General features: G+C 40.4%; 1 pseudogene; it reads right to left on the bottom strand.

Moving 5' to 3' along the window:
* Positions 1 to 815: 815 nt before the first annotated feature.
* Positions 816 to 18185, bottom strand: LOC139002537 (argininosuccinate synthase pseudogene; annotated as a pseudogene).
* Positions 18186 to 18504: the final 319 nt, after the last annotated feature.

Here is an 18504-nt window from a genome sequence, read left to right as displayed (position 1 = left end):
AACTGATGAACACTAATATATCCAGAGACAAGGGGTGGTGATGGTGGGGGGAGTTAGAGATCAACCGAAGGACTTGTATGCATACATATTAGCATAACCCATGGATACAGACCCTGGGGCAGTGGGGGCTTGCCCTCGGAAGTGGGAGTGGCTGGGGACAGTGGTCAATTGGAGAAAAAGGAGACATATGTAATACTTTAAACAATAAAAAAAAATCATTAACACCGGTGTGGTTATTAATTCATTTCATGGTTTCATATTACATTATATTTCACTTGATTTAATAAAGTAAGAATGCTAGATTACTTAACTTAACAATCATGTATCTTTACTTGGTTTATCTTTATATAGCATATTTATGTCTTTGAATTTTGTTTAAAAATCTTTAGGTATGTATTGTTATGGTATATTAGCATTTTATTTTAAATATGAATTAGTTAAATGTATAACTCAGGTTATAGAAAGCATAATAAAATGTTGATATTTCTAAACTTAAAATTAATATAATGAAAATTGTGTTTTATTGAATATTTACAATAGAAATATTTTCTTTTAAAATATAAATGAATAAATATAAATAGCTTTTTTGAGAATAATTACTTAGAAAGAGATTTCTATTCTCTACTTGGTATATATTATAATTCAAAAAATATATTTTTAACTGATTTCAGAGAGTAAGGAAGAGGGAGAGAGAGAAATATCAATGATGAGAGAAAATCATTGATAAACTCCCTCCTGCACACCCCCACCTGGGGATTGAGCCACAAACCAGTCAAGTGCCCTGACCAGGAATTGAACCACCCCCACCCTTCTTTTCATGGACCACTTTTGTAGGCTACTAGTATAGGGTTCCAGGGAAGAAAGTTGGGGCCTGGTACCCCCACTATGCTGCCAACCCTGCACTTAGAGAACAAGTCAAAACTATAAATTATCATAGCAATTAGCACCTGTACTTGGAAGATGGGCAAAGTGAGGGGGCTCAGCCTTAAGGAGTTGATGTTGATAAAACCAAGGGCATCCACTGGCTAGTAATTATCCTGAATGTTCATGCTCACCGGCTGCTCTTTGTAGAGGGATAGTAGGAACTCCCTGCCCAGGATGTACATCTGGCCCTTGAAGGGAGATACCAGAACTTTCCTTTCCACATAATCCTGTCACTTAGTGATTCAGTGGCAGATAAATTCATACTCAGAACTGTGCCAGAACCTGGTATGCTGGGTGAATTTCAAGCCAAGGCTGTGTTTTATTTTGCATACTTCCTAATCCAATGTGAAGGTCTCAGTGTTTAAATGAGTATGATAAAGGACTACCTCAGATGGGATCTTGTAAATACATCTGGACTTCATCCTGATGAAGTGGTTTTCTTGATGTCACTGCAGCCCAGGCCATGCTTTCCTGCAACTTCATTCAAGTAAATAAAGAGCTCCAAGGACATGCCATGGGTGGTGCCATCCTTAATGTTGGTCACCTTCTCAAGGACCTCTTTCTTGAACTCAATTTCAAGAATGTCAAGTCTGTTTGGACCTTCGGCAAGGTCCTGGGTCTTTGTGTTGCGGCTTTATTAGATGTATTGCAAATACGTTCTCCCAGGATTCTAGCTTGTACATGAGGTCTTTTCCATGCTCCATGAGTCCTTAAAGGTGACTGGGATGGGGATTCCATGTTGCTTTATATAGTCTACTAGAGGCCCAGTGCACGGATTTGTGCAACAGTGGGGTCCCTTGCCCTGGCCTGCAATCTGGGACCCCTTGGGGGATGTTGGAGAACCAGTGTTGGATCAGTGGGGTCCCACAGGGCAGGCCAAGGGACCCCACTTCCATGCACTGGGCTGGTTTTGGCCCAATCCCCACAGGCTAGGCCGACAGACCCCACTGGTGCATGAATCTGTGCATGGGGCCTCAGTATGCATGTAAGATCTTTGGTTAATCTCTTCCCGCCCCCCATCCTCCCCCTTTCCCTCTGAGATTCATCAGTCTGTTCCATGTTTTCATTCCTATGGTTTCTGCTCCTGCATTGAGTGTCTGCCCCCTGGTGGTCAGTGTGCATCATAACTACCAGTTGGCCAGTCGCTTAGGCTTTTATATATATAGACTAGAGGCCTGGTGCACAAAAATTTGTGCACTCGGGGGCGGGGGGCGGGTGTCCCTCAGCCCGGCCTGTGCCCTCTCCCAGTCTGGGACCCCTCGGGGGATGACCACTTGCTGGCTTAGGCCTGCTCCCCGGGGGATTGGCCCTGAAATGGCAACCAGACATCACTCTAGCAGCCCAGCAGCCCTCGGGGGATGTACACTTGCCAGCAGGGAGCAGACCTAAGCTACAGTCAGACATCCTTAGTGCTGCTGAGGAGGCAGGAGAGGCTCCCACCACCACCGCTGCACTGGCAGCCATCAGCCTGGCTGGTGGCTGAGCAGAGCTCCCCCATGTGAGAGTGCACTGACCACCAGAGGGCAGCTCCTGCATTGAGCGTCTGCCCCCTGGTGGTCAGTGTGTGTCATAGTGACCAGTCCTTCCCAGTCTTTCTGCTGTTAGGGTCAGTTTGCATATTACCCTTTTACTATATAGGATAGAGGCCTGGTGCATGGGTGGGGGCCAGCTGGTTTACCTTGAAGGGTGTCCCGGATCAGGGTGGGGGTCCCGCTTAGGTGCTGGCCAGCCTGGGTGAAGGGCCAGTGGCTGTTTGCAGCTGGTCACACTCCCTTCAGGGTGGGGCTCCCCACTGGGGTGCCTGGCAAGCCTGGATGAGGAGCTGTTTTCAGGCTGGCCACACCCCCTTTAGGGTGGGGGTCCCCACTGGGGTTCCTGGCCAGTCTGGGTGAGGGGCTGAGGGCCGTTTTCAGGCCAGCAGGCTACTGAAGCTCCCAGCCTCCCCTTTTTTTCTTTTTTTTTTTATTCTGGGATTTATTTACCTTCTATAATTGAAACATTGTTGCCATCACTGGTGCTCCCAGCTCTGAGGCTGCAGCCAGCTGAAAGCAGGTATCTGGGGTTTGTTTAGCTTCTATAATTGAAACATTGTTGCTTCCAGAGTTCAGAGCCAGGCGGCGGCAGGCGGGGAACCTTGGCTTCCTCCATCACTGGAGCAAGCAAGCCTCATGTTCGTTTCAGCTGCATGGCTGCCGGCTGCCATCTTTGTTGGCAGTTAATTTGCATATCGCCCTGATTAGCCCATGGGAAGCCTAGCGGACATATGGTTAATTACCCTTTTTGTCTTTTATTAGATAGGATTAGATCATTGCATTTCTGGACCTGGTTGCAGAACTCAGGCATCCTCTATCAAGTGATTACCTTAATCTGGGGGGCCAGTGAGTATCAGGTTAGCTTAAAACATATCTGGTTATTTCCCCTTCCCATGGCACCTTGGGACACATACTTGACTCCCTCTCACTGGTGGATCTCTACTTGTTTGTGGGGATCCAGATCCTGGCCAGAGAGGTGCCCAGAAGGAAGCAGTCCTCTATAGTGCACTAGACTGGATGGCAGGACAGATGAACTTCACAAACTCTTTGCTGACATCCTTGATGAACACCTGTTTGGTCCCAAGATTTAGCACCTTGCTGGTTTCCTCAAAGTCTTCATTCTTACTGATTTGGGCCAGGCAGGCAATAACATTATAGCCTTGTTCCTGCAGCCACAGGAGAAAGCAGTAGGTATCCAGGTCACCACTGTAGGCCAGAACCACAGAGACTTTGCTGGACACTGTCTGGGGTTGGCAGTGTGTGTTTTTGGCTTCTCAAATCTGTTGTCACCTCTTGGAAAAGCACTTGGGGTCCAGGTGGTAGTGGCAGAGCAGGGGGCCAGTTGCAGTAGGTATCCTGGACTATAAGCCCAGGGCCAGGGCAAGTTTTTTTTCTCTTTCTCCCCTTTTTTCCCCTCAATACATCCATACCCTCTTCCTCAGTTGTCAGCCTGCTCTTAATGAATCCATTTCTATTTTGTTTGTTAGTTCATTTTGTTCATTAAATTCCACATATGAGTGAAACCATATGGTACTTGTCTTTCATTGACTTATTTCACTTAGCATAATGTTCTCCAGTTCCATCCATGCTGCTGTAAAGGTTAAACTCCTCTTTCTTTTTATGATTGAATAGTATTCCATTGTATAATTACAGTTTTGTTATTCACTCATCTGCTGATAAACACGGGGCTGCCTCCAAATCTTGTCTATTGTACGTAACACTGCAATGAACATAGGGGTGCTAGTATTCTTTAGAATTAGTGTATTGGGTTTCTTTAGATAAATTCCCAGGAGTGGAATTCCTGGGTCATAAGGCAGTTCTGCTTTTAATTTTTTGAGGAAACCATACCGTGTTCCACAATTGACTGCAACAATCAGCATTCCCACCAATATTGCCAAGGCTTTCCTTTTCTCCATACCCTCACCAGCACTTGTTGCTTGCTGATTTATTGAGGATAGCCATTCTGACAGGTATGAGATGTTACCTCATTGTGGTTTTAATTTGCATTTCTCTGATAATTAGTGATGTTGAGCATCTTTGCATATGTCTATTAAAGATCTGTATGTCCTTTTTTTATGTTCTTCATAAATTTTGGATTTTAACCCCTTGTTAGATGTATTGCAAATACGTTCTCCCATTCAGTGAATTGTCTTTTCATTTTCTTGATGGTTTATTTGCTGTGCAAAAATTGTTTAGTTTGATGTAGTCCCATTTGTTTATTTTTTCTTTTGTTTCACTTGCCCAAGGACACATATTAGAAAATAACATAGCTACAAGAAATGCCTGAGATTTTACTGCCTATGTTTTCTTTGAGGATTTTTATGGTTCTGAGTGTAACATTTTTTTTTTTTTACTTTTAAAGTATGTTTATTTTTAAATTTCAGTAACATACATTATTATATTAGTTTCAGGTGTATACCCCAATGATTAGACATTACATAACACATTAAGTGGTCATCCAATTAAATCTAGTACCCATCTAACACCATACATAATTATTACAATATTATTGAGTACTAGAGGCCCGGTGCACAAAAATTCCCTCAGCCTGGCCTATGCCCTCTTGCAGTCTGGGATCCACCTGCAGGGAGATCAAGGCTCAAGCTGGCAGTCAGACATCCCTCTGGCAGCTGAGGAGCCCTCAGGGGATGTCCACTTACCAGTAGGGAGCAGACCTAAGCTGCAGTTGGACATCCTTAGTGCTGCTGAGGAGGCGGGAGAGGCTTCCGCCACCACCGCTGCACTGGCAGCCATCAGGCTGGCTTGTGGTTGAGCAGAGCTCCCCCTGTGGGAGCGCTCTGACCACCAGGGGGAAGCTCCTGCATTGAGCATCTGCCCCCTGGTGGTCAGTGTGTGTCATAGTGACCAGTCATTCCCAGCTGTTCTGCTGTTAGGGTCAGTTTGCATATTATCCTTTTACTATATAGGATAGAGGCCTGGTGCATGGGTGGGGGCCAGCTGGTTTGCCCTGAAGGGTGTCCTGGATCAGGGTGGGGGTCCCACTGGGCTGCCTGGCCAACCTGGGTGAGGGGCTGATGGCTGTTTTCAGGTTGGCCATAGCCCCTTCAGGGTAGGTGTCCCCGCTGGGGTGCCTTCCCAGCCTGGGTGAGGGGCTGAGGGCCATTTTCAGGCTGCCCAAACCCCCCGGTGACTGAAGCTCCCAGCCTTTCCCCTTTTTTTTATTCTTTCCAGCTCCATGGCCATGGTGACTGGAAGCAGGTATCTGGGGTTTATTTACCTTCTATAATTGAAAGTTTGTTGCCTTGAGAGGAGGCAGAAGCCAACCGGGAAGCTTGGCTTCTTTTATCACCAGGGCAACCAAGCCTCCTGCTCGCGGCCGGCTGGAAGCAGGTATCTGGGGTTTATTTATCTTCTATAATTGAAACTTTGTTGCTTTGAGTGGAGCTCAGAGCCCACTGGGAAGCTTGGCTTCCTCCATCATTGGGGCAACCAAGCCTCCTGCTCGCTCCAGCTCTGTGGCTGCTGGCCGCCATCTTGGTTGGGTTAATTTGCATATAGTTGCTCTTATTGACTGGTGGGCGTGGCTTAAGGTGTAGCGAAGGTACGGTCAATTTGCATGTTTGTCTATTATTAGGTGAGATATCCCCTATGCTGTCCTTTACTTCCCCATGACTATTCTATACAACCAATTTGTACTTCTTAAACCCTTCACCTTTTTCATTCATCATCCCAACTCCCCTTCTATCTGGCAAACAACAAAAACTAATCTGTATCTATGAGTTTGTTTCTGTTCTTCTTATTCATTTTTTTTGTAGATTAAATTATTGATAAATATGTATTTATTGCCATTTTATTGTTCATATTTTTTATCTTCTTCTTAAAGAATGGCCTTTAACATCCCATATAATACTAGTTTTGTGGTGATAAACTCTTTTCGCTTTTTCTTGTCTAGGAGGCTCTATATCTGTCCTTCAATACTAAATGATAGCTTTTCTGGATAGAGTCATATTAGTTGTAAGTTCTTGCTTTTTATCACTTTGAAAATTTATTGCCTGCAATGTTACTTTTCAGAAATCAGCTGACAGTCTTATGAGAGCTTCCTTGTAGGTAACTAATTTTTTTCTCTTGCTTCTTTTAAGATTCTCTGTCTTTAAAATTTGGCATTTAATGATACTGTGTTTTTGTATGGGCCTCTTTGGGTTCATCTTGTTTGGGACTCTGTGTTTCCTGGACTTGTATGTCTGTTTCCTTCACAAAGTTAGAGAAGTTTCCTGTGATTATTTTTTTCAAATAACTTATCAATTCCTTGTTCTCAGTCTTCTCTTCCCAGTACCATGATGAGGGGAATGTTGGTGTGCTTGAAGTTGTCCCAGGGGCTCCATACACTATCCTCATATTTTGGATTGTTTTTATTTTTTTTCTGTTTTGATTAGATGTTTTTTTGCTTCCTTATATTCAAATTTCCGATTTGATTCTTGCTTTATCTACTATATTGTTGTTTCTCTATAAATTATTCTTTATTTCAGGTAGTATATCCTTCCTTTCTGACTGATCCTTCATTTTTAAAGATTTTTTAAAAAGTTTATTTTTAGACAGAGAGGAAGGAAGAAGGAAAGAGAGAGAAATATCTATGTGAGAGTGACACAGCATTAGCTTCCCCCACATGCCCCATACTGGGGATTGAGCCTACAACCCGGCATGTGCCCTGACCAGGAACCAAACAGGCAATCCATCAATGCCAAGGACAATGCCCAACAAACTGAGCCACCTTGGCCTGGCCTAACATTCTTTTTGATGCTGTTGAGGTTCTCACAACATTCAGTGAGTATCCTTATAACCAGTGTTTTGAACTCTGCATCTAGTAGATTGCTTGCCTCCATTTTGTTTGGTTCTTTATTTGAAGTTTTGTTCTGCTCTTTCATTTGTTTCTTTATTGCCTCATTTTGGCAACCTCCTCGTGTTTGTTTCTATGTATTTAGTAGAGCTGCTATGTCCTATAGGGTCAAGTGGCACAGTCTCCCTAATAACCCAAGCTGGGTACTCTAGCCCCATATGGGCTGTGTACACCCTCTTGTTGTAGTTGAACATTAATTGCTGTTAGCACATCAATGGGAGGGCTTTATCCCCAGGCTGATTTGCTGCAAGGATTGGCTTCCACCACTCATGACAGTGGAGGATTATTTTAGAGGTCCATCCAACAGTGCAGGACTTACGTCAGCAGTGCTCTGGTGCCTGCTGAGTTTTCCATTTCAGTCTGTCACTGTGGAGGTGATTGGGTAGTGTTTTGATGTAGTCTGAAGCTGTCCACTGAGTGTGCTGGCTCTGGGGTTTCGTGGGAGGTACAGGCCTGCACTTACAACTCAGGCCCAGATACCCCTAGCAGACATTGCAAACAAATTTCACATGAACAAGGTGGGTGTGGGACAGGCCCTCATTCCTGCAGAAGGGGGGGATTGGAACCTCAACCCAATACAAATTAGCTGCGGCTGTGTTTACTCAATAGGGCAGGACAAAGAACTCGAGTTCAAAATTTAAGTATTTAATTCATATTGAGTTTAATCTTGTGTATGGTGTAAGAAGGTGATCTAGTTTTTTGTGTTTTATTTTACATATTTTTCCTTTATTGATTAAGGTATTACATATGTGTCCTTATCCCCCCATTGCCCCACCCCCCTGCTCATGCCCTCACCCCCTGGTGTCTTTGTCCATTGGTTACACTTACATACATGCATACAAGTTCTTTGATTGATCTCTCCCCCAAACTCCAACCCTCCCCTACCTTCCCTCTGAGTTTTGAGCATTAGATAAATGCTTCTCTGTCTCTGGATCTGTTTTTGTTCATCAGTTTATGTTTTTCATTATAATCCATCCACAAATGAGTGAGATCATGTGATATTTATCTTTCTCTGAATGGCTTATTTCACTTAGCATAATGCTCTCCAGCTCCAATCATACTGTTGCAAATGGTAGGAGATCCTTTCTTTTTACAGCAGCATAGTATTCCATTGTGTAGATGTACCACAGTTTTTTAATCCACTCATCTGCTGATGGGCACTTAGGCTGTTTCCAAATCTTAGCTATGGTAAATTGTGCTGCTATGAACATAGAGGTGCATATATCCTTTCTGATTGGTATTTCTAGTTTCTTGGGATATATTCCTAGAAGTGGGATCACTGGGTCAATTGGGAGTTCCATTTTTAGTTTTTTGAAGAAACTCCATACTGCTCTTCACAGTGGCTGCGCCAGTCTGCATTCCCACCAGCAGTGAAGAAAAGTTCCTTTTTCTCCCCATCCTCGCCAGACTTGTCCTTTGTTGATTTGTTGATGATAGCCATTCTGACAGGTGTGAGATGGTACCTCATTGTCATTTTGATTTGCATCTCTTGGATGATTAGTGACTTTGAGCATGTTTTAATATGTCCCTTGGTGTTCATTATGTCTTCTTTCGAAAAGTATCTATTTAGGTCCATTGCGCATTTTTTGATTGGATTCTTTATCTTCCTTTTGTTAAGTTGTGAGTTCCCTGTAAATGTTGGAGATTAAACTCTTATTGGAGATAACATTGGCAAATATGTTCTCCCATGCAGTAGGCTTTCTTGTTGTTTTGTTGATGGTTTCTTTTGCTGTGCAGAAGCTTTTTATTTGATACAGTCCCATTTGTTTATTTTATCCTTAGTTTCCATTGCCCTAGGAGCTGTGTTGGTGAAGATATTTCTTTGGCAAATGTCTGAGATTTCGCTCCCTGTGGATTCCTCTAAGATTTTTATGGTTTCTCGTCTTACATTTAACTCCTTTATCCATTTTGAGTTTATTTTTGTGTATGGCGTAAGTTGGTGATTTAGTTTCATTTCTTTGCAAGTATATGTCCAGTTTTTCCAACACCTTTTATTGAAGAGACTGTCCTGACTCCATTGTATGGTCTTGCCTCCTTTGTCAAATATTAATTGATCATAATGGCTTGTGTCAATTTCTGGGTTCTCTGTTCTGTTCCACTGGTCTATATGTCTGTTCTTGTGCCAGTACCAGGCTGTTTTGAGAACAATGGCTTTGTAGTGTAGCTTGATATCTGGTATTGTGATCCCTCCCACATTGTTCTTTCTCATGATTGCTACAGCTATTTGGGGTCTTTTTTTTATTCCAGATGAATTTTTGGAGAGTTTGTTCTAGGTCTGTGAAACATGCCATTGGTATTTTAATGAGGAGTGCATTGAATCTATAGATTGATTTGGGTAGTATGGATATTTTAATGATGTTGATTCTACCAATCCATGAACATGGTATGTTCTTCCATCTGTTTATGTCTTCATCTATCTCTTTTTTCAGTGTCTTGTAGTTTTCTGAGTAAAGGTCTTTTACCTCCTTAGATAAGTTTATTCTTAGGTATCTTAATTTTTTGGTATAATGGCAAGTGGGATTTTTTTAAAATATCTCTTTCTATAAATTCACTATTGGTGTATAAAAATGCCTTGCATTTCTTGTCGTTAATTTTGTATCCTGCTACATTGACAAATTCATTTATGAAGTCAACTAGTTTTTTTATGGAATCTTTAGGGTTTTCTATGTTCAGTATCATGTCATCTGCAAATAGTGACATTTTTACTTCTTCTTTTCCAATTTAGACTTTTTTTTTTATTCCTTCTTGTTGAATTGCTGTGGCTAGCACTTCCAGTACTATGTTGAACAGGAGTGGTGAAAGCGGGCATCCCTGTCTTGTTCCTGTTCTTATGGGAAATGGTTTTAGTTTTTGCCCATTAAGTATGATGCTGGCTGTAGGTTTGTCATACAAGGTTTTTATTATGTTGAGGTATGATCTCCCTATTCCAACTTGTAGAGTGTTTTTATCAGAAAAGGGTGTTGGACTTTGTCAAATGCCTTTTATGCTTCAATTGATATGATTATGTGATTTTTGTCTCTCAATTTGTTTATGTGATGTATCATGTTTATTGATTTGGGGATTTGTACCAGCCTTGCATTGCTGGAATAAATCCCACTTCATCATGGTGTATGATCTTTCTAATGCACTGCTGGATCTAGTTTGCTAGAATTTTTTTGAGGATTTTTATCATCCATATTCATCATAGATATTGGCATGTAATTCTTTTTTGTAGTGCCTTTATCTGGTTTTGGCATTAGGGTGATTCTGGCTTCATAGAAACAGCTTGGAAGTGTGCCTTCCTCTTGAATTTTTTGGAATAGTCTGAGAAGGATTGGTTTTCGTTCTTTGAATGTTTGGTAAAACTCCCCTGTGAAACCATCTTGTCCAGGGCTTTTGTTTGCTGGAAGCTTTTTAATTACTTTTTCAATTTCATCAATAGTTATCAGCCTATTCTGGTTTTTTTATTCTTTCTGATTGAGTTTTGGAGTCTTGTATTTTTCTAGGAATAAGTTTGTTTTGTCGAGGTTGTACAGTTTGTTGGAGTAGAGTTGTTCATAGTAAATGTTTTGCAATCATTTTTATGTGTGTGGGGTCAGTTGTTTCTTCACCTCTCATTTCTGATTCTGTTTATCTCAGTCCTCTTTCTTTGCTTCTTGGTAAGTCTGGCTACAATTTCATCAATCTTGTTTATACTTTTAAAGAACCAGCTTTTGGTTTCATTGATCTTTTGTATTGTTTTTTGGTCTCTATGTCAATTATTTCTGCTCTAATCTTTGTTATTTTCTTCCTTCCGGAAGAAAGCACATTACTTTTTTTTTCTTTTTTAAAAGAATATTATAACAAGTATTACAAACAGTATTACATATGTGTCCTTCCCCCCCCCCCCCACCCCGCCCTTGACAATCCCCTGCCCTCCCTTACCCCCCAGTGTCTTATGTCCATTAGTTATGCTTATATGCATGCATACAAGTCCTTCAGTTGATCTCTTACTCCCCTCCCTTCTGCCCCCCAACCCTCTCTGGCCTTCCCACTGCAGATTGACAATCAGTTTGAGGCAGCTCTGCCTCTGTATCTATTATTGTTCAAAAGTTTCTAATGGTCTTTATTATCCATGAATGAGTGAGATCATGTGGTATTTTTCCTTCATTGACTGGCTTATTTCACTTAGCATAATGCTCTCCAGTTCCACCCATGCCGTTGCAAATGATAAGAATTCCTTCTTTTTTACAGCAGCATAGTTTTCCATCATGTAGATGTACCACAGTTTTCTAATCCATTCATCTACTGATGGGCACTTAGGCTGTTTCCAGATCTTAGCTATGGTGAATAGTGCTGCTATGAACATATGGGTGCATATATCCTTTCTGATTGGTGTTTCTGTTTTCTTGGGATATATTCCTAGAAGTGGGATCACAGGGTCAAATGGGAGTTCCATTTCCAGCTTTTTGAGGAAACTCCAAACTGTCTTCCATAGTGGCTGCACCAGTCTGCATTCCCACCAGCAGTGCACAAGTGTTCCTTTTTCTCCACATCCTCTCCAGCACTTGTCGTTTGTTGATTTGTTGATGATAGCCATTCTGACAGGTGTGAGATGGTACCTTATTGTTGTTTTGATTTGCATCTCTCGGATGATTAGCGACTTTGAGCATGTTTTCATATGTCTCTTGGCCGTCTGGATGTCCTCTTTTGAAAGGTGTCTATTTAGATCCTTTGCCCATTTTTTGATTGGATTGTTTATCTACTTTTTGTTAAGTTGTATGAGTTCCCTATAAATTTTGGAGATTAGGCCCTTATCAGATATGACGTTGGCAAATATGTTTTCCCACTCAGCGGGTTTTCTTGTTGTTTTGTTGATGGTTTTTTGCTGTGCAGAAGCTTTATATTTTGATGTAGTCCCATTTGTTCATTTTCTCTTTAGTTTCAAGTGCCCTAGGAGCTGTATCAGTGGAGAAATTGCTTTGGCATATGTCTGAGATTTTGTTACCTTTCGATTCTTCTAGAATTTTTATGGTTTCCTGTCGTACATTTAAGTCCTTTATCCATTTTGAGTTTATTTTTGTGTATGGTGTAAGTTGGTGGTCTAGTTTCATTTTCTTTCATATATCTGTCCAATTTTCCCAACACCATTTATTGAAGAGACTATCTTGGCTCCATTGTATGTTTTTGCCTCCTTTGTCAAATATTAATTGAGCATATTGGTTCGGGCTAATTTCTGGACTCTATTCTATTCCACTGATCTATGTCTGTTCTTGTGCCAGTACCAGGAAGTTTTGAGGACATTGGCTTTGTAATACAGCTTGATATCTGGCATTGAGATCCCACCTACTTTGTTCTTTCTCAGGATCGCTGCAGCTATTCGGGGTCAGATATTTGAAGTGGTCCATTAGTATTTTAATGGGAAGTACGTTGAATTTAAAGATTGCTTTGGGTAGTATGGACATTTTAATGATGTTGATTCTACCAATCCAAGAACATGGTATGTTCTTCCATCTCTTTATGTCTTCCTCTATCTATTTTTTCATTGTCCTGTAGTTTTCTGAGTAAAGGTCTTTTACCTCTTTAGTTAAGTTTATTCCTAGGTATATTAATTTTTTTGGTGGGATGGTAAATGGGATTGTTTTTATAATCTCTCTTTCTGCAAGTTCACTATTGGTGTATAGAAATGCCTCAGATTTCTTGGGGTTAATTTTGTATCCTGCTACATTGCCAAATTCATGTATTAAGTCTAGTAGTTTTTTGATGGAGTCTCTAGGGTTTTGTATGTATAATATCATGTCGTCTGCAAATAAAGACAGTTTTACTTCCTCTTTTCCAATTTGGATGCCTTTTATTTCTTCTTCTTGTCTAATTGCAATGGCTAATACTTCCAGGACTATGTTGAACAGGAGTGGTGAGAGTGGGCATCCCTGTCTTGTTCCTGTTCTTAGGGGAAATGGTGTTAGTCTTTGTCCATTGAGTATGATGTTGGCTGTGGGCCTGTCATATATGGCTTTTATTATGTTGAGGTATGATCCTTCTATTCCCACCTTGCTGAGAGTTTTTAACAAAAATGAGTGTTGGATTTTGTCGAATGCTTTTTCTGAATCAATTGATATGACCATGTGGTTTTTTTCTTTCAATTTGTTTATGTGATGTATTATGTTTATTGATTTACGGATGTTGTACCATCCTTGCATCCCTGGGATAAATCCTACTTGGTCATGGTGTATGATCCTCCTGATGTACTATTGGATCTGATTTGCTAAGATTTTGTTGAGGATTTTGGCATCTATGTTCATGAGGGATATTGTCCTGTAATTCTCTTTACTTGTGTTGTCTTTACCTGGTTTTGGTATTAGGGTGATGCTGGCTTCATAGAATGAGCTTGGAAGTGTTCCTTCCTCTTGAATTTTTTGTCGTAGTCTGTGGAGGATAGGTTTTAGTTCTTCCTTGAAAGTTTGGTAAAACTCCCCTGAGAAGCCATCTGGTCCTGGGCTTTTGTTTGCTGGGACCTTTTTGATGACTGCTTCAATTTCTTCCAAAGTTATTGGCCTATTGAGATTTTTAGATTCTTCCTGATTGAGTTTTGGAATGTTGTATTTTTCTAGGAATTTGTCCATTTCCTCCAGGTTGTCTAGTTTGTTGGAGTAGAGTTGTTCGTAGTATTGTTTAACAATCATTTGTATTTCTGTGGGGTCTGTTGTTAATTCGCCTCTATCATTTCTGATTTGGTTTATTTGGGACCTCTCTCTTTGCTTCTTGGTGAGCCTGGCTAGGGGTTTGTCAATCTTGTTTATCCTTTCAAAGAACCAGCTCTTGGTTTCATTGATTTTCTGTATTGTTTTTTTGGTCTCTATGTCATTGATTTCTGCTCTAATCTTTATTATCTCCTTCCTTCTGCTCACTCTGGGGTTTTCTTGTTGCTCTCTTTCTAATTCTTTGAGTTGTAGAGTTAGATGATTTACTACCATTCTTTCTTGTTTTTTTGACATAGGCCTGTAGAGCTATAAACTTCCCTTTCAGGACTGCTTTCATTGTGTCCCATAGGTTTTGGATTGTTGTGTTTTCATTGTCATTAGTGTCCAGGATGTTTTTAATTTCTTCTTTGATGTCATTGGTAACCCAATCAATATTTAATAACATGCTATTCAGCTTCCAAGTGTTTGAGTATTTTGGGTTGTTTTTATTGTAGTTTATTTCTAACATTATGCCATCGTGGTCTGAGAAGAAGCTTTTTGTGATTTCAATCTTCTTGAATTTGTGGAGACTTTGCTTGTGACCCAACATGTGGTCTATTTTTGAATATGTCCCATGAGCACCTGAGAGGAATGTATACTCCATGGCTTTGGGGTGAAGTGTTCTGAAGATGTCAATTAAGTCCATCTGATCTAGTGAGTCATTTAGGATTGCTGTTTCTTTGCTGATTGTTTGTCTAGCGGACTTATCCAGTGATGTCAGTGGTGTATTAAAGTCCCCTATTATGATTGTATTGTTGTTGATCTCTCCTTTATATCTCCCAGGAGTTTTTTTATGAATTTGGGTGCTCCTGCATTGGTTGCATATATGTTTACCAGGGTTATATCTTCTTGTTCTATTGATCCCTTTAGTATTATGAAGTGGCCTTCCTTATCTTTTGTTATGGCCTTCACTTTGAGATGTATTTTGTCCGATATAAGTATTGCTACCCCAGCCTTCTTTTCCTTTCCATTTGCGTGAAAGATATTTTTCCATCCCTTCACTTTCAGTCTTTGTGAGTCCCTTCTAATGAATTGGGTCTCTTGTAGACAGCAGATGTATCGGTCATGTTTTATATCCATTCAGCCACTCGATATCTTTTGGTTGGAGCATTTAGTCCATTTACATTTAAAGTTATTATTGAAAGGTACTTGTTTGTAGCCATTTCTTTTTTTTGTGTGTGGCTGTTTTCTTTCTGAACTTGTTATTTCTTCATTTTACACCAGTCCCTTTAGCATTTCTTGCATGGCTGGCTTGGTGGTGATAAACTCCCTTAGCCTTTTTTTGTCTGTGAAGCTTCTTATTTCCCCTTCAATTTTGAATGATAGCCTTGCTGGATAGAGTATTCTTGGATTCAGTCCTTTGCTTTGCAGCACTTTGTAGATTTCCGACCATTCTTTTCTGGCCTGATGTATTTCTGTTGAGAAATCGTTTGATAATCTAATGGGAGATCCCTTGTATGTAACTTTCTGTCTCTGTCTTGCAGCCTGTAAGATTCTCTCTTTGTCCTGAACATTTTCCATGGTAATTATGATGTGTCTTGGTGTCAGTCTTTTCGGGTTCACCTTGTTTGGGATTCTCAGGGCTTGTGTGACTTTTTTCTTCCCCACCTCAGGGAAGTTTTCTGATATTATTTCTTCGAATAGGTTTTCTAATCCATGTTCATCTTTCTGTTGTTCTGGCACCCCTATTATTCGTATGTTGTTTTGTTTCATGTTGTCCCAAAGCTCCCTTAGGCCCTCCTCCTGTCTTTTAATTTTTTTCTCCAATTGCAGTACAGTTTGAGTGTGTTTTGCTTCCTTGTATCCTAATTCACTAATTCGGTCCTCCGCTTCTCCTAGTCTACTGTTGATACTTTCAATGGTGTTTTTTATTGCAGCTATGTCGCTCTTCATTTCTTCTTGGGACTTACTTAAGTTGTTGATTTTTTCATCTGTTTCTTGTAGCTTCTTGCGAATGGTATTGATTTTTTCCTCCATCTGGTGCATGTACTCTAGGACCCTTATTCTGAATTCTTTTTCCATCATGTTGCATGCCTCTGTCTCACTTAGCTGCTTTTCTGGCAAGTCCTCCTTTTCTTTCCTTTGGGGGTTTCTTTGTCTACCCATGTTTGATCTCACTGACATATCTAGTTTTTGAGCCATTCAGTGGCTGCTCCCTGGGTGGCAGTGGCTGCTCCCTGGGTGGCAGTGGCTCCTCGGGCTGTGGTTGCTCCTTGGGCAGTTGTGGTAGCAGCGGCTCCTCCGTTGATAGCAGGGCCTCTGGTGGGTGCTGTTCACATCTGTGGCGGCTCTTCTGGCTGGTGGAGGGAGGCTTCACACACAGTAACTGTTCCCCAGACAGAGCGTGTGGTGATCAGTAGGCCGCTGTTGGAAAGCACATTTCTTGTTGCTCTTTTTAATTCTTTAAGTTGCAAGATTAGAGAATTTGTTATCTTTTTTTTTTTTTTTTTTTTTTTTGAGGTAATCCTGTAGAGTTATGAACTTCCCTCCCAGGACTGCTTTTTTTGTGTTCCTTAGATTTTGGATTGTTGTGTTTTCATTGTCATTTGTTTCCAGGATGCTTTTTATTTCTATATTGATCTCTCTTTGGTAACCCAGTCATTGTTTAATAGCATGCTATTTAGACTTCTGGTGTTTTATTTTTTTATTGTATTTGATTTCTAATTTTATGCTATTGTGATCTGTGAAGATGCTTGATGTGATTTTTATATTCTTGAATTTGAAGATACTTTTTCTGTTTCCTAATATGTGGTCTATCTTTTAAAATGTCCCGTGGGCACTTGAGAAGAATGTATATTCTATAGTTTTGGGGTGAAATGTTCTGAATATGTCAATTAAGTCCATCTGATCTAAGTGAGTCTTTTTGGATTGCTGTTTCTTTGCTGATTTTTTGTTTAGAGGATTTATCCAGTGGTGTCAGTCGGGTATTAAAGTCCCCTACTGAATGTATTGCTGTTGATCTCTCTCTTGATATCTTCCAGAAGTTGTTTTATGTATAGGGGTGCTCCTGTATTGGGTGCATATATGTTTACCATAGTTATATCCTCTTGTTGAATTGATCCCTTTAGTATTATGAAGTGGCCCTCCTTACTTCTTGCTATGGCCTTTACTTTGAGGTCTATTTTGTCAGATATAAGTATTGCAACCCCAGCTTTTTTCTCATTTTCATTTGCTTGATAGATATTTTTCCATCCCTTCACTATCAATCTGTATTAATTCTTTATTCTGAGGTGAGTCTCTTGCAGACAGAAAATACATGGATCAATTTTGCTTATCCATTCAGCTATCCTATGTCTTTTGATGGGAGCATTTAATCCATTTACATTTAATGCTATTATTGATAAGTACTTGTTTGTTGCCATTTTTATGCTTTATGTTTGTATTCCTTCTTGCCTTTATGTTTCTTCTTTTTACAGAAATAAGTCCCTTTAGCATTTCTTGCATTGCTGGCTTGATGGTAATAAACTCCCTTAGCCCTCTTTTGTCTGTGAAGCTTCTGATTCCACCTCCAATTTTGAATGATAGCTTTGGTGGGCATAGTATTCTTGGATTCAGTCCCATCACTTTGTATATTTCATTCAATTCCCTTCTGGCCTGGTGTGTTTCTGTTGAGAAATCAGTTGATATTCTAATGGGAGATCCCTTGTAGGTAACTTTCTGTCTCTCTCTGGAAGCCTTTAAGATTCTTACTTTGTCATTGATGTTTGCCAATTCAATTATGATGTGTCTTGATATTGGTATTTTTGGGTTCATCTTGTTTGGGACTCTATGTTATTCTTGGACTCGCTTGGCTTTTTTCTTGCTAACATCAGGGAAGTTTTTTGTCATTAGTTCTTCAAACAGATTTTCTATTGCTTGCTCTGCTTCCTCTCCTGTTGTGGAGATGATTTTTTGTTTTATGTTGTCCCAAAGCTTCCTTAGGCTCTCTCCTGTTTTTCAAGTTTTCTTTTCAGTTGCCGCTGTGTTTGTGTGTTTTTTTCCTACCTTTTCTTCTAATTCGCTGATGTTGTCCTCAGCCTTTTCTAGTCTACTTTTTAATCCTTCCATTGTGTTCTTTATTGCAGCTATGTCATTCTTCATTTCCTCTTGGTTCCTTGTCATGTTGGTGACATTCTCATTCGGCTCCTTGTAATTCTCATTGAGTTGTGTGTATTTGTCATCCAGACGTTTGGGCATCCTTATAATCATTTCTCTGAATTCTTTCATGACATTTTCTTGCCTCAATTTCTTTTAATCCCCTTAATGATGATTTCTCTTTTTCTTTCCTTTTTGGATTTTTTTTTTTGTTTCTCCATTTTTTTTTGCTGTAACGTTTTAATTGTTTCTGTATCTTAGATCTAACTGCTTTGCTATCCAGGTTCTTTTGGGGTGGGGTGGGGGATACTGATGCAGTCTCTCAGTTTTCCTGGGTTTGGTGATCTAGCCAAACTCTCTTTACTTGAGCTATTTGGGTTCTCTTGATGGAGTTGGATCTTGAATGTTAGTTTCTTATTCG

The sequence above is a fragment of the Myotis yumanensis genome, unplaced genomic scaffold (genome assembly GCF_028538775.1).
Source record: "Myotis yumanensis isolate MYYU_CA2020_CCGP unplaced genomic scaffold, mMyoYum1.0.hap1 SCAF_2, whole genome shotgun sequence".
Classification (NCBI taxonomy): domain Eukaryota; kingdom Metazoa; phylum Chordata; class Mammalia; order Chiroptera; family Vespertilionidae; genus Myotis; species Myotis yumanensis.
Note: the sequence above shows the minus strand (reverse complement) of the source record. Positions and strands in the feature narration are given on the sequence as shown.